The sequence below is a fragment of the Pristis pectinata genome, chromosome 3 (genome assembly GCF_009764475.1).
Source record: "Pristis pectinata isolate sPriPec2 chromosome 3, sPriPec2.1.pri, whole genome shotgun sequence".
In the NCBI taxonomy this organism is placed as follows: Eukaryota; Metazoa; Chordata; class Chondrichthyes; order Rhinopristiformes; family Pristidae; genus Pristis; species Pristis pectinata.
The window spans coordinates 10,412,903-10,427,813 of NC_067407.1; positions in this window are offsets into that span (position 1 = coordinate 10,412,903).

Genomic DNA, 14,911 nt, shown 5'->3' on the forward strand with positions numbered 1-14,911 from the left:
AAAAATATTACCCCATTAGGTCTTTTCAAAGAATCAGATATCCACAGTATCACTAGTAAGAATCTAGAACATAGAACAGTAACAGGCCCTTCAACCCACAATGTTGTGCCAAACTAATTAAGCTAGTAATTAAAAGCCTACTAAACTGGTCCCTCTGCCGACACATCCATATCCCTACATTCTCTGCATATTCATGAACCTATTAAATGCCTCTCTCGTATCTGCCTCCACCAACACCCCTGGCAGGACATTCCAGGCACCCACAACTCTGTGTAAAAAAAAACTTGCCCCGCACATCTCCTTTGAATTTACCCCCCTCATCTTAAATGCATGCTATCTATTATTAGACATTTCAACTCTGGGGAAAAGAAACTGACTGTCTATTCCAAGTATGCCCTTCATAATCTTATAAACTTCTATTAGGTCTCCCCTCAGCCTCCTCCACTCCAGAGAAAACAACACAAGTCTGTCCAACCTCTCCTTATAACACATGCCCTAGAATCCAGGCAGCATCCTGGTAAACCTCTTCTGTGCCCTCTTCAAAGCCTCCACATCCTTCCTATAATGGGGCAACCAGAACTGAATGTAATACTCCAGATGCAGCCTATCCAGAGTTTTATAAAGCTGCAACATAACTTCCTGATTCTTGAACTCAGTGCCTTGACTAATAAAGACAAGCAAGGGGCGTGTCTCTTTACTACCCTATCAAATTGTGCAGCCACTTTCAGGGAACTATGGACTTGGACCCCAAGATCCCTCTGACCATCAGAACTTCTATCCTGATTAGCACTTTTCATTTCAATTAAAGAAGAGCATGTCTGAAAAGCTCTTCATTCGGACCATCAAGTCTGTGGTATCCTTTAACAGGACAATCTGGTCAGTCCCATTTCCCTTCTCTTGACCCATAGCCTTTCAGTTCTCTTTGAAAGTTGCTCTTTAATTTGCTTCTAACACCTTTTCAGGTGGGGACTTCCAAATGGCAACAACTGTTGTGCAAAAGAAAGTTCCCCTTTGGTTCTTATACCGATTAAAACTGATTACCAATCTTCATGCTGGTATAAAGTTTCCCTTTAATTACTTTTTCAAAACCCATTTTAATCTGCTTCACACACAAGGTGCAAATTATCACTGCCCTGCTTGTATTTCCAGCCTGTCTGATTGGCAGGTTTTGCAGATATGGGTCCTCCAGCAAGGTTTATCGTCCTACTCTGCAATCTACCGGTATGGAGCAGTAACGTTCCAAGGACCACGATCTTGGGATAAAGGGAGGGAAATGGTGTCTCACGGATTTTCAGTTTTTTCATGCACCAATCAGGCGACAGGGATCATAGCGTATAGTGGAATATAAACTAGGTGATGGATAACCATGCATTCAATTCATTAGCAAATAATCTAATGCTTCTCGAAAAGGCAACCAGGCTGCGATGTTTGTGGTTTAAGTTTGTCTCATTTCTGATACCAATAAAAATCATGGTCTGATACCAAAGCTACATCCTAATAACTAACAGCTCCTTCCTGTCAATCACAACTGGCAAGACAGTGCAGGGGTATATTGAGCATTGAAAGTGGCAATCATTTCAGCTTATTAACTCATACTATTTTCTTTTGCCTACCATGACTACGTTTCAAAAATATTTCACTGAAAATAAAGTGATTTGGAACAACCTGAGGCCCTGCAAGGTTCCATGTGAATGTAAATTTTCCTTCCTCCCTCCTTCCCTCCCTTCCTCCCTCCTTTCTCATTCATTCTCTATTTTTTTTCGTCACATTCTTTCTTTCCCTTGCCAGTTATTCTTTATAAACTTGAAAGAAAGAAAACTGAGAGGTGATCTGATGAATCTCCCTACAAGTATGTAGATTGTGTAGAGGATCAATGAGGTTAATGCGGAAAATCTAGGGTAGAACGTTGTCCTCACTCGCTAGCACTGAATGAGTGATGGGTACAACTGAGGATATGTTTTCTGCTGTCTCTTGTGTTTCCACTGTACACGCTGTCACAGGTTAAGAAGGCAGCTCACCATCACCTTTTGAAGGCTAATTAAGGGGTAGACAATAAACAGTGGCCTTGTCAGCAACAGACACAGCCAACGAGAGACATACAAAAAAAGCCCAGGCAGGAAATCAATCTACTGCCTAGAGGAGGCCCCCGAGTGCGAGTGTAAAACATCCCATTGATGCTACCAAAGAACAAGAAGAATTGAAGAGGGAGTTCAAAAGTACTGACAGAACCCAAAGGTAAGGTACATTCTTCCTCTGAAAAGTCCTGGCCAAAACAAAGGTCTTTGGTCTGAAAACCTCGGAGCCTGAAATGGAGGGAATGGGAAGGTCTGAACCATCCTTGCCATCCATTCAGATACCTATGGCGTGTCAAATTCAGTCACCACCGGACATGCTGTTCAATGATATATCTTGGTGATGGGCATGAAATGGGTGAAGTAAACATGAAGATTCCAGCACAAACAGTACTGGGCGAATATGTCCCAATCCCTGCACAGAGGCACTGTAACTTACAATGTCCCTGAGCCATTGGTAGCACAGGGGGATGTAAATGTTGTTGGGTGGATCTCTGTTGCCGTTGTATTACTGAAGTGCCACATATATCTGTTGAGCTGCTTCGTGCACTCATGCACATTTGTGATTCATCTTTTCACTTCTGCCTTGCTGCAGCCAGTGCCTTTGAGATTGCTGTCATGGTACATTAATGATCGACCACTTCAATGTCGTTGTCTTCTACTCGTGCTTCTTTCAAGTCACGCAGCTAATCTTCAGTCAGGTGGATTTTGTTTCTCCAAGTTTATTTCCAAGTTAGAAGGCTTCAGATACCAGGTCTTGGTCAGGGAACACCTCACTGCCCAAGGTTGATCCCAGCAGACCTTGGTGAAACACATACTGTATGATCTGGGCTGTAAGCACAAGAAATTTGTTTGGCACAATGGTGCAACCGTACCTCAGTCTGCTCTTGATGCTGAACCAATCAGAGCACAGCTGACTGTGTCCAGGTGAAGCCTCTTCACTAATTATTGTGATAGTCCAGTGGTTGACAATGCAAATATAATTGCATGTGTAGAATGTCTAATCATTTTACAGTATCGATGGAACTCAATTACTTTGGCTTCAATGCAGGCAACTAAATTTAAATATCTTTGCCACACTGAGCCCAGAAACAAAATAAGAAAGGTAAAAAGATTGCTATTTTTGCACTTCTTCAGGACTTCTTCCTGTAGATGGTTTGAATAATTTAACTTTTAATTATTGGAACACCTTCCAGACCTTGTAGTTGCACCAAAATACTGCACAGAATTTGACAATTCAGAAGCAGTCATCAACACTAGTGTTAACATGAATGGAATAGTATTCTTTAATGAGGCCCTTGAGATTGGGTTACATGCTGGGCCTCTGGCAGACTTATACACGACAAGTCTTTGCATGATCCCAATGGAAATGCATTGATCCATTTTAAGATCCATAGTACCTTGCACATAGTGTATTTAAACTGGTAAGGAATGTCTTGTTGCATTGAGAGAAAGCCAGAATTTTGTGTAACTGCATTTAATTAGGTTCAGCATCAGAAAAGCCAGTTGTTTAATTTAGAGGAATTCTGTTGTAGAACTATAAAGGATCCTTCATGTCTCACTTGATAACATACTCAGGGCAAAAATTAATCTGTTTTGCTTTCCAAATTCTGATCATTGCACTGAAACTGATATCTTCACCACTGATGACCATAAGACCAAAAGACATAGGGGCAGAATTAGGCCATTCAGCCCATCAAGTCTGCTCTGCCATTCAATCATGGCTGATTTATTTTTCCCTCTCAACCCTATTCTCCTGCCTTCTCCCTGTAACCTTTGACACCCTTACTAATCAACCTCCACTTTAATTACACCCAATGACTTGGCCTCCACATCAGGATGAAAAGGCATTAATTTGAAACAGTAATTCTCTTTCTCTTTCTCCCTCCACAGATGCTGCCTGACCTGCTGAGCATTTCCAGTATTATCAGTATTGCAGCGAATACAGTATTTTGCTTTTGAAGGATACATATCACCAAAGCAAACTCACCAATGCAAATGTTTAAGAATATTTCACAGACTTTCCATGCTCAGTTAATTAACACCCCTGCATTACAGAATGGATAATTACAGCCACAGGAGGATAAACCTGTCTTTGAGTTGTGCAACCTAGGTGTGGTCATAGAACATAAATTATTAACACATGTGAAAAGACTAAGGGACACTGAGATGCTTCAGCAAAGCAATCAGATGCAAATGCACACATTTTAAGTATTCCTTATGGTGAGACAACCTCTCTGGAGTCATGGCTTTCAGCAAGAATGCATGACTCATGGTAAATCAACGTGAATCTAAAATTGACTGAAATTCCTGCCCCTAAACACTGTGGGGTACCCATTGTCAGCACTGAATTTCTCAAATGGCTGTACATGGAAATGGAAATCCTGGAGATTATTTTTTTATACAAACCCAGGCGTTCTTCTGGACTCTTGCCCTATGACAATGTCACCAAATGTTACAAGTTATCACATGGCTTCAGTATGGCCGAGTCTGTTTTCAACAAGTACTTGACCGTCTTAACACCAGGGAAAGAATTGTTAACTACTTTCAGACTGCTGATAAACTCAAATATCTTCCCCATCAAAGCATTTTTGTTGGCCTAATAGTTGGACATCAAACTTTCCTACATTGAACAATTCATGGTCTTGCACCAAGCTAACTGGATGAAGATGGGGCAATCGAGAGGGAAGGTTGCTGCAATCAAATTGCCACTCGAATGATTTTTGAATTGTAAGGTAAGCAGGGCACAAGGAAGAGGGGAATAACTCACCGGAAACTGTGGACAGCACCATCCCACAATCTGAGTGGTCATCAGGGTGAGCTCTGTCTAAGACCATCGATGGTTAAAGTGAGCAATATTTAAAGTTAAAGCATACCTTGCCAGGAACCTGCAAGCACTTGTACAGAAAGTGAGAGGGGCTTGTATGTGTGTGTGTATGCACTAAGTGTTCTCTTAGCAGTGAGGAGGAACAGAGGGATCTTGGGGTCCATGTCCATAGATCCCTCAAGGTTGCCACCCAGGTCGATAGGGTTGTTAAGAAGGTGTATGGAGTGTTGGCCTTCATTAGTCGGGGTACTGAGTTCAAGAGCCGCGAGGTGATGTTGCAGCCCTATAGAACTCTGGTCAGACCACACTTGGAGTATTGTATTCAGTTCTGGTCGCCTCATAATAGAAAGGATGTGGAAACTTTAGAGAGGGTGCAGAGGAGATTTACCAGGATGTTGCCTGGATTGGAGAGCATGTCTTACGAGGATAGGTTGAATGAGTTAGGGCTTTTCTCTTTGGAGAGGAGGATGAGAGGTGACTTGATAGAGGTGTACAAGATGATAAGAGGCGCAGATCAAGTGGACAGTCAGAGACATAATTTTAAGGTGATTGGAGGCAGGTATGGGGGGACGTCAGGGGTAAATTTTTTTACACAGAGAGTGGTGGGTGGGTGGAACGCACTGCCGGCAGAGGTTGTGGGGGCAGATACATTAGGGACATTGGGTAGGGAAGGAGTGAGGAGGGCACTTGTGATGGGGGACTCTATAGTTAGGTGGGCAGACAAGCGATTCTGTGGACGCAGGAAAGAAACTCAGAAGGTAGTTTGCCTCCCAGGTGCCAGGGTCCGGGATGTTTTTGACCGCGTCCAAGATATCCTGAAGGGGGAGGGAGAACAGCCAGAGGTCGTGGTACATATTGGTATTGGGGGAGGGAAAGGAATGAGGTCCTGAAAAGAGACTATAGAGAATTAGGAAGGAAGTTGAGAAGCAGGACCTCAAAGGTAGTCATTTCCGGATTACTGCCTGTGCTAAGTGACAGTGGGTACAGGAACAGAATGAGGAGGAGGTTAAATGCGTGGTTGAGGGACTCAGTGATTCAGATTTCTGGATCACTGGGGCCTCTTTTGGGACAGGTATGACCTGTTCAAAGAGGATAGGTTGCACTTGAATCCCAGGGGTCCAACATACTGGCACGGAGGTTTGCTAAGGCTACTGGGGAGAGTTTAAACTAGAATTGTTGGGGGGTGGGATCCGTACTGGAGGGACTGAGGAAGAGGTGTTTGGCTCTCAAATAGAGGCTAGGAGTAAGTACCATAGGCAGGTGATAGAGAAGGGAAGTGTTCAGACAGGCTTGAGGTGTGTCTATTTTAACACAAGGAGTGTTGTAAACAAGGCGGATGAGCTTAGAGCTTGGATCGATACTTGGAGCTATGATGTGGTGGCCAATACGGAGACTTGGATGGCTCCGGGGCTGGAATGGTTGATTCAAGTGCCGGGTTTTAGATGTTTCAGGAAGGACAGGGAGGGAGGCAAGAGAGGTGGGGGAGTGGCACTGTTGATCAGAGATAGTGTCACGGCTGTGGAAAAGGTGGACGTTGTGGAGGAATTGTCTACGGAGTCTCTGTGGGTGGAGGTTAGGAACAGGAAGGGGTCGATAATGGTGCTGGGTGTTTTTTATAGGCCGCCCAATAGTGACAGGGTTATTGAGGAGCAGATAGGGAAGCAGATCCTAGAAAGGTGTGAGAATAACAGAGTTGTTGTGATGGGGGATTTTAATTTCCCAAACATCGACTGGCATCTCCAGACAATGAGGGGTTTAGATGGGGTGGAGTTTGTTAGGTGTGTTCAGGAAGGGTTCTTGACACAGTATGTAGATAGACCTACAAGAGGAGAGGCTGTGCTTGATGTGATATTGGATAATGAGCCTGGTGAGGTGTCAGATGTCTCAGTGGGTGAACATTTTGGTGATAGTGATCATAATTCTACCTCCTTTACGTTAGCACTGGAGAGGGATAGGAACAGACAGGCTAGAAACGCGTTTACTTGGAGTAAAGGGAATTATGAGGATCTCAGGCAGGAAATTGGAAGATTAAATTGGGAACAGATGTTCTCTGGGAAAAGTACGGAAGATATGTGGCAAATATTCAGGGGATATTTGTGTGGAGCTCTGCACAGACATGTTTTGATGAGACAGGATACAGGAATCGTGGAGTACGAAGGCTATAATAAATCACGTCAAAAGGAAAAGAAAAGCATACAAAAGGTACAGAAAGCTAGGTAATGTAAGAGATCTGGAGGAGTACAAGGCTAAAAGGAAGGAACTTAAGAAAGAGATTAGGAGAGCCAGAAGGAGACATGAGAAGGCCTTGGCGGGCAGGATTAAGGACAACCCCAAGGCATTCTACAAGTATGTGAAGAGTAAGAGGATGAGATGCGAAAGGATAGGGCCTATCAAGTGCAGTAGTGGGAAAATGTGTATGGATCTGGAAGAAATAGCGGAGGTACTTAATGAATACCTTACGTCAGTATTCACCACAGTAAACGATCTGGGGGATTGTAGTGGGGACTTGCAGTGGCCTGAAAAGCTTGAGCATGTCGATATTAGAAAAGAGGTGGTGCTGAAACTTTTGGAAAGCATCAAGTTAGATAAGTCACCAGGACCGGATGAGATGTACCCCAGGTTACTGTGGGAGGTGAGGGAGGAGATTGCAGAGCCTCTGACGACAATCTTTGTGTCATCCATGGAGACGGGAGAGGTTCCGGAAGATTGGAGGGTTGCGGATGTTGTTCCCTTATTCATGAAGGGGAGTAGGGATAGCCCAGGAAATTATAGACCGTTGAGTCTTACCTCAGTGGTTGGTAAGTTGATGGAGAAGATCCTGAGAGGCAGGATTTATGAACATTTGGAGAGGTATAATATGATTGGGAATAGTCAGCATGGCTTTGTCAAGGGCAGGTCCTGCCTTACGAGCCTGATTGAATTTTTTGAGGATGTGACTAAGAACATCGATGAAGGGAGAGTAGTAGATGTAGCGTATATGGATTTCAGCAAGGCATTCAATAAGGTACCCCATGCGAGGCTTATGGAGAAGATGAGGAGACATGGGATCCAAGGGGACATTGCTGTGTGGATTCGGAACTGGCTGGCCCACAGAAGGCAAAGTGTGGTTGTTGAAGGGTCATATTCTGTGTGGAGGTCGGTGACCAGCGGTGTACCTCAGGGATCCGTACTGGGACCCCTACTATTTGTGACTTTTATAAATGACCTGGATGACGAAGTGGAGGGGTGGGTTAGTAAGTTTGCAGATTACACGAAGGTTGGGGGTGCTGTGGATAGTTTGGATGGCTGTCAGAAGGACATAGATAGGATGCAGAGTTGGGCTGAGAAGTGGCAGATGCAGTTCAACCCAGATAAGTGTGAAGTGGTTCATTTTGGTAGGTCAAATATGCTGGCGGAATATGGAATTAATGGTAGGACTCTTGGCTGTGTGGAGTGTCAGAGGGATCTTGGGGTCCGAGTCCATAGGATGCTCAAAGTGGCTGCGCAGGTTGACTCTGTGGTTAAGAAGGCATATGGTGTATTGTCCTTCATCAATCTTGGAATTGAATTTAGGAGCCGTGAGGTATTGTTGCAGCTATATAGGAGCCTGGTCAGATCCCACTTGGAGTATTGTGCTCAGTTCTGGTCGTCTCACCACAGGAAAGATGTGGAAGCCATAGAGAGGATGCAGAGGAGATTTACAAGGATGCTGCCTGGAATGCAGAGCATGCCTTATGAAAGCAGGTTGAGGGAACTCGGCCTTTTCTCCTTGCAGAGACAGAGGATGAAGGGGGACCTGATTGAGGTGTATAAGATGATGAGAGGTATTGATAGGGTAGATAGTCAGAGGCTTTTCCCCAGGGCTGAATTGGTGGCCACAAGAGGACATAGGTTTAAGGTGCTGGGGAGCAGATATAGAGGAAATGTCAGGGGTAAGTATTTTACTCAGAGAGTGGTGAGTGCGTGGAATGGGCTGCCGGAAACGGTGGTGGAGGCTGATACGATAGGGTCTTTCAAGATACTGTTAGATAGGTATATGGAGCTGAGTAAAATAGAGGGCTATGGGTAAGCCTAGTAATTTCTAGGGTAGGGACATGTTCGGCACAGCTTTGTGGGCTGAAGGGCCTGAATTGTGCTGTAATTGTTCTACATTCTATGTTCTATTTAAGAGACTCTTAGATAGACACATGAATGATAGAAAAATAGGGGGCTATGTGGGAGGGAAGGGTTAGATAGGTCTTAGAGCAGGATAAAATGTCGGCTCAACATTGTGAGCCAAAGGGCCTGTACTGTGCTGCAGTGTTCTATGTTCTATGAAGTTACAGTTAGGGGATCTTATATCCTACTATTAGTGGTGTTTGCCTTATTTGTGGCTTTAATAAACGTTTCAAATTTTTTCTAGGTTGAGCTGCTTTGCGGACCTTGGACAGTTTAAATGGGTTCAGACTAACCTCAGAAATAGGTGAAAGAGGAACTATCTTCACAGTGTCCCCTTTCTCATGATGAGTCAATGTGCAACTGGTGCAGTGATATTATTCAAGTAGAATATCCCCCGTTGGGTTATAAAATAAGTATATGATACTGAAAAATCAGGACATTGACCACCACACCTAATGCCCCAGTTGGTGCTGACATTGCACTTGACTCTTTCTCTTTCTCAGCTATCACTGTACTCTGCATGACTAGAAGATGAAAATGAGATATCATTAGACGGTGCAATGTGTTGCAATTGTAACTGATATATGAAGAAACGTCCATTTGCTTCTCTTTATAGCAGCAAAATCAGTTGTACCTTCAAATGTTTCAAATAATCCCCATACTTTACCCCACTTTAATCTATGGTTTCAAGTTGTTCTCTTGAACCAGTTGCTGAAGGAATTTCTCTTCTTAATCAGTACATTTCCTTTGATTGAGCTTTTCCTTTATCTCTTGGCAACCCTGCAGAATCCTCATGTCGCTCTGTCAAAGTTTGAAAAATGGTAAAAATGTTAAACTCCGAATGGACATCCTTCTGCTTTTTTCAATCCATTCCCAAGCCTCAATCGGTTGCTACAGCAGAGGAACAGGCCCTTTGGCCCATGATGACTGTGCTGACCATGATGCCAAATTAAACAAATCCCATCTGCCTGCATATGGTCCATATCCCTCCATTCCCTGCCTGTTCGTGCCCCTGTCTAAATGCCTCTTAAAGGTTGCTATTACATTTGCTTCCGCCACTTCACCCTCAGCCTCCAATGCTCTCGAGAGAACAACCCAAGTTTGTCCAACTTCTCCTTATAGCTAATACTCTCTAAACCAGGCAACATCCTGATGAACCTCTTCTGTACCCTCTCCAAAGCCTCCATATCCTTCCTGTAATCAAACCAAAGTTTTATATGTTAATTCATCTAATGAGAGGAAACCACAATAACATTTTCTTAAAACAAAGATGTCCCAATTTCATGATGCTTTTGCAACCTGCCTCAATGACTACAGCCCAGTAGCACTTACATCAACTGTAATGAAGTGCCTCGAGAGGTTGGTTTTGGCACAAATCAACTCCTGCCTTTGTCACTTCTTTTTGCACTACTTCAGACTGCACTACAATCTCTGCACCATTCTGCTGTTTTGTCCTCATCGCTGTATTTGTTGTTGTATTTATTATTACCATGTTTACTGTTTACTCTGTGAGCTTCAGGCTAACAAGGAACTTCATTGCACCCTGGTGTATATGACAATAAGCTAATCTATCTATCTGAGGCAACAGGTTTTGGAGGTATCTAATTTGCTCTGTTGATGGTCCTCAGTTGCTTATAGATACTCTTTTTTGGATTTCGGGACCCATTTTTAATTTCTCCTACTTGGCACAGTGGTCATGCCACATGACACAGTGCAGGGTGTCGTCTGTGTGAGGACAGGGTTTGGTCTCTGTGCTGAAGGTACCATGCTTCATTTTACTCTCGGCTGAATTAGTACCTCCATGTGATCAATATTAATGTGTATTTAGGCAATGAATGTCAACAAGGCTCTCAAACGGCCAAGGCTGATCCTGCCTTCATCATCGTCCATGCAGATGAATAGTCCCCAACATGGTGGTCAGGAACACTACCACTGATCACTTTACTTTTCATTCACCCAGACCAAATCTACTGAGGCAGCAGTTTACCAGCCAACACAGCTGAAAGCAACTATTTCAACCGAGGCTGAAATCAAACCTGGTAAATTAGCACAGGGACCAAACCCTGTCCTCACACAGAGGGCCCTCTGCACTGTGTCAGGTGGCATGACCACTGTGCCAAGTAGGAGAAATTATAAATGGGTCTTGGTCCAAAAAGGGCATCTATAAGCAACTGAGGACCATCAAAAGAGCAAAGTTAGATACCTCTCCAACCTGCAACTGCATGGCCAAGCATATCTCTCATCTTCCATTGTCAGGGAGGCAGGTGACTAACTCCAGTTCAACAGGGAGTGCAGAAAGGCATTGCAGAGCAGCATCATGTATCCTTGGAATAACCTGGTGAGATTGGTCATGGTGTTACATGTTAAATAGGGTTAGCAGCATAGATTGGACAGGGTTGATTGATCCCACTAGCGATCTAGGTGGAAGTGATGGTACAAGAAGGCTCAATGGATATCTCCATCCTCAATGACGACAGCGTGCGAGTGTGAATGTCTTGGAAACAGGAGACACATGAAGAGCTGCTAAACTGTAATCTAATAACAATAATGGTGAAGAGACATTGTTGCACTGTTTGCACGTGACTTCACTGTGACAAAGGTGATGCGGAGTTCTACTTCACTAACCAAAGTTTTGTACATTGTTTCTTCATGAAGATAGCCATTCTTTGTTGCCAGTGTGAGCTTGCAACACGATACATGGTCTGCCATACCGATTGATCCCTTTCTTAGTGAAGGACTCTGTTCGGTTCCAGCTGATCAGAATTTAGAATATGGATTTGTTCTTATTATAAATGAGTTACACTGTGAAGGCTTAAAGATTGTTAGAGTCTTACAACGGACTCATTTAAAAAAATAAAGGATTAGTTTTAGTACTGACTCACTTAATTACATAAAAATCATGGAATTCTTCCAAGGGAATAGATGTTCTTTTCCACTTTCAATCAGCTTCAATCAAATTTGAAACGATTCACGGAATCAGACTTTCTGTCACCTGGTTCAATATCTATATGCACTGCACAACTGAAATTGGAGATTTACAATGTGGATCCCAAAGTTCACGGTCTTCCTCCCAGTCCTCCTTGTGCACGGCAGAAAGTCACCAGGCTATGAGTAAAAATGCAACGCACAACTGGCCATTATTTATATATGCACGGCCAATGGATGACAAGTGACATTGACACAAAAGGTGGGTTCACTTCAACTTTAAAAACTTACCTCTCTTGGCTGATCTTCCTTGGACACCCCATCATTATTTGTTCTCCAAGTCCTCCGATGGTTGACTGCAGTCTCAAACAGCCATCTCCCCCCAGGAGCTGATCATGACTCCAAAGCCTCAGCATCCAATCACAAACCTGCCCAACTAATACCCTGACTCAACTCTCAGGGACACAATGCCCCAGGACTGATGCCCCAACCCTTCCCACCTCCACTGGGCCTTCCTGAAGCCTTGACCCTTTTAGTATACTCCTTTTCCTCCAGGCCATCGTCAATGAACATGCAGACGAAAAGCTTTTGACTGCATTAAGTGTGTAAGGCCAATGTTACTGTGTGTGAAGCCTCAGGGCTTCATGTAGAAGAGAACTCGCTGGAAGAGGTAAAAATGGAAATGGGGTGTAAAGGTTGGAAGGGATTTGAAAATAACTGGAGGTTGCAGAGGTACGTCCTGAGGAGAGATTAACAGGGTTGTTGGTGGACTGTGCGAATGGGAGCAATGGGCTAACAGGAATGCATTACAGAATACAGGTTAGGTCTTTGCAATGAATTGGAACCTGAGGAGAAAAGAAAGGAGGCATTAGGCTAAATGAGTTGGGAGATAGTAAAGGTATATATAGCATAGGAACAGGTCATTCTGGGGATTCTGAGGGACAGAATCTACCAGCATTTGGATAGACAAGGACTAATTGAGGGTAGTTAGCATTGCTTTATCCATGGGAAATAGCGTCTGACAAATCTGTTAGAGTTCTTTTGAAGAGGTAACCAAGAGGATAGATGAGAGCAGGGTGATGGACATTTTCTATATGGACTTTAGCAAAGCCTTTGACAAGGTCCTGCATGGTAGGCTAGTCTGGAAGGTTAGATCACATGGGATCCAGAGAGAGTTAGCTAACTGGACTCATAATTAGCTCGATGGTAGGAAGCAGAGGGAGATAGTGGAAGGTTGTTTCTCAGACTGGAGGCCTCTGACTAGTGGTGTGTTCACAGGGATCAGTGCTGCCATTCGGTGTATACCTACTTCTTCTTTTGGGGCAGGCACGGTACTGCAGTGGTTAGCGTAACACTATTACAGTGCCAGCGACCCGAGTTCAATTCCGGCTGCTGTCTGAAGGAGTTTGTACGTTATCCCTGTGCCTCCGTGGGTTTCCTCCAGGTGCTCTGGTTTGCTCCGACATTCCAAAGACGTACGGGTTAGGAAGTTGTGGGCATGCCATGTTGGTACTGGAAGCGTGGCAACACTTGCGGGCTGCCCCCAGAACACTCTACACAAAGATGCATTTCACTGTGTGTTTCAATGTACATGTGACTAATAAAAAAATCTTATCTTCTCTTATCTTATCTTATGTTACTTTTGTTGCTCGTTATAAATGATTTGGATGAGAATGTACAAGACATGGTTAGTAAGTTTGTGGATGACACTAAAATAGATGGTGTTCTAGACAGTCAAGTTAGTTAACAAGAATTACGGTAGGACCTTAATCAGCTGAGAAAGTGGACCAAGGATTGGCAAATGACTTTCAATCCAGATAAATGTGAGGTATGCATTTTGGGAGATCAAACTAGGGTAGGACTTGTACTGTGAATGGTCGGGCTCTGGGAAGTGTTGTAGAACAGAAGGACCTAGGAGAGCAACTGCATAGTTTGCTAAAAGCAATGTCATAGGTAGATAAGGTGGTGAAGAAGGTATTTGGCACGCTGGCCTTCATCAGTCAGGGCATTAAGTATAGGATCTGAGGCATGTTGCAGCTGTGCAAGACTTGCAATATTGTGTACAGTTTTGGTCGCCCTGCTATAGGAAGGATAAGAATTCTTTATTAGTCACATGTACATCGAAACACACAGTGAAATACATTTCTTGCGCTTCTGGCGCCAACATAGCATGCCAACAACTTCCTAACCCGTATGTCTTTGGAATGTGGGAGGAAATCGGAGCACCCGGAGGAAACCCACGCAGACACTGGGAAAATGTACAAACTCCTTATAGACAGTGGCTGGACTTGAACCCAGGTCGCTGGTGCTGTAATAGCGTTACGCTAACTGCTAAATGTAGACAACACTGACATTCCTCTTGGTCACTTCTTCAAAAAACTCATATTCAGCTTGGGTAGCTTACAACCCAATGGTATGAACATAGAATTTTCAAACTTCAGGTAACACACTCACCTGTCCACCAGATACATTAGGGACATTTTAAGAGACTCTTAGACAGACACATGAATGATAGAGAAATGGGGAACTATGTGGGAGGGAAGGGTTAGATAGATCTTAGAGCAGGATAAATGTCAGCACAATTTTGTGGGCCGAAGGGCCTGTACTGTGCAGCGATGTTATACAGCATGTTCTATGACCTATTCCTGCTCCTATTTCTTAGGTTCTTATCTAAGTAAGTTGAATAAACTGTGTTCCTCAAAGAAAGATTTTGGTTGGATTCATTCCAAGGCTGAACACCTATTCTTGCAAATCTGTTTCTGATGCAAACCCTTGTCATGTTAAGATTTGCTGATACTGAAAGTTTGGAACAAGTTGTAAATTCTGGTCCAACATCACACCCTTTTTCTGCTATGGGTATAATCTTTCACTCATCCGTTTGATTTGTTGGCAAAGGTGTCATTGCAAACACAGGAAGCTATCCTGAGCAGAGCAAAACTTCAGTGCAACA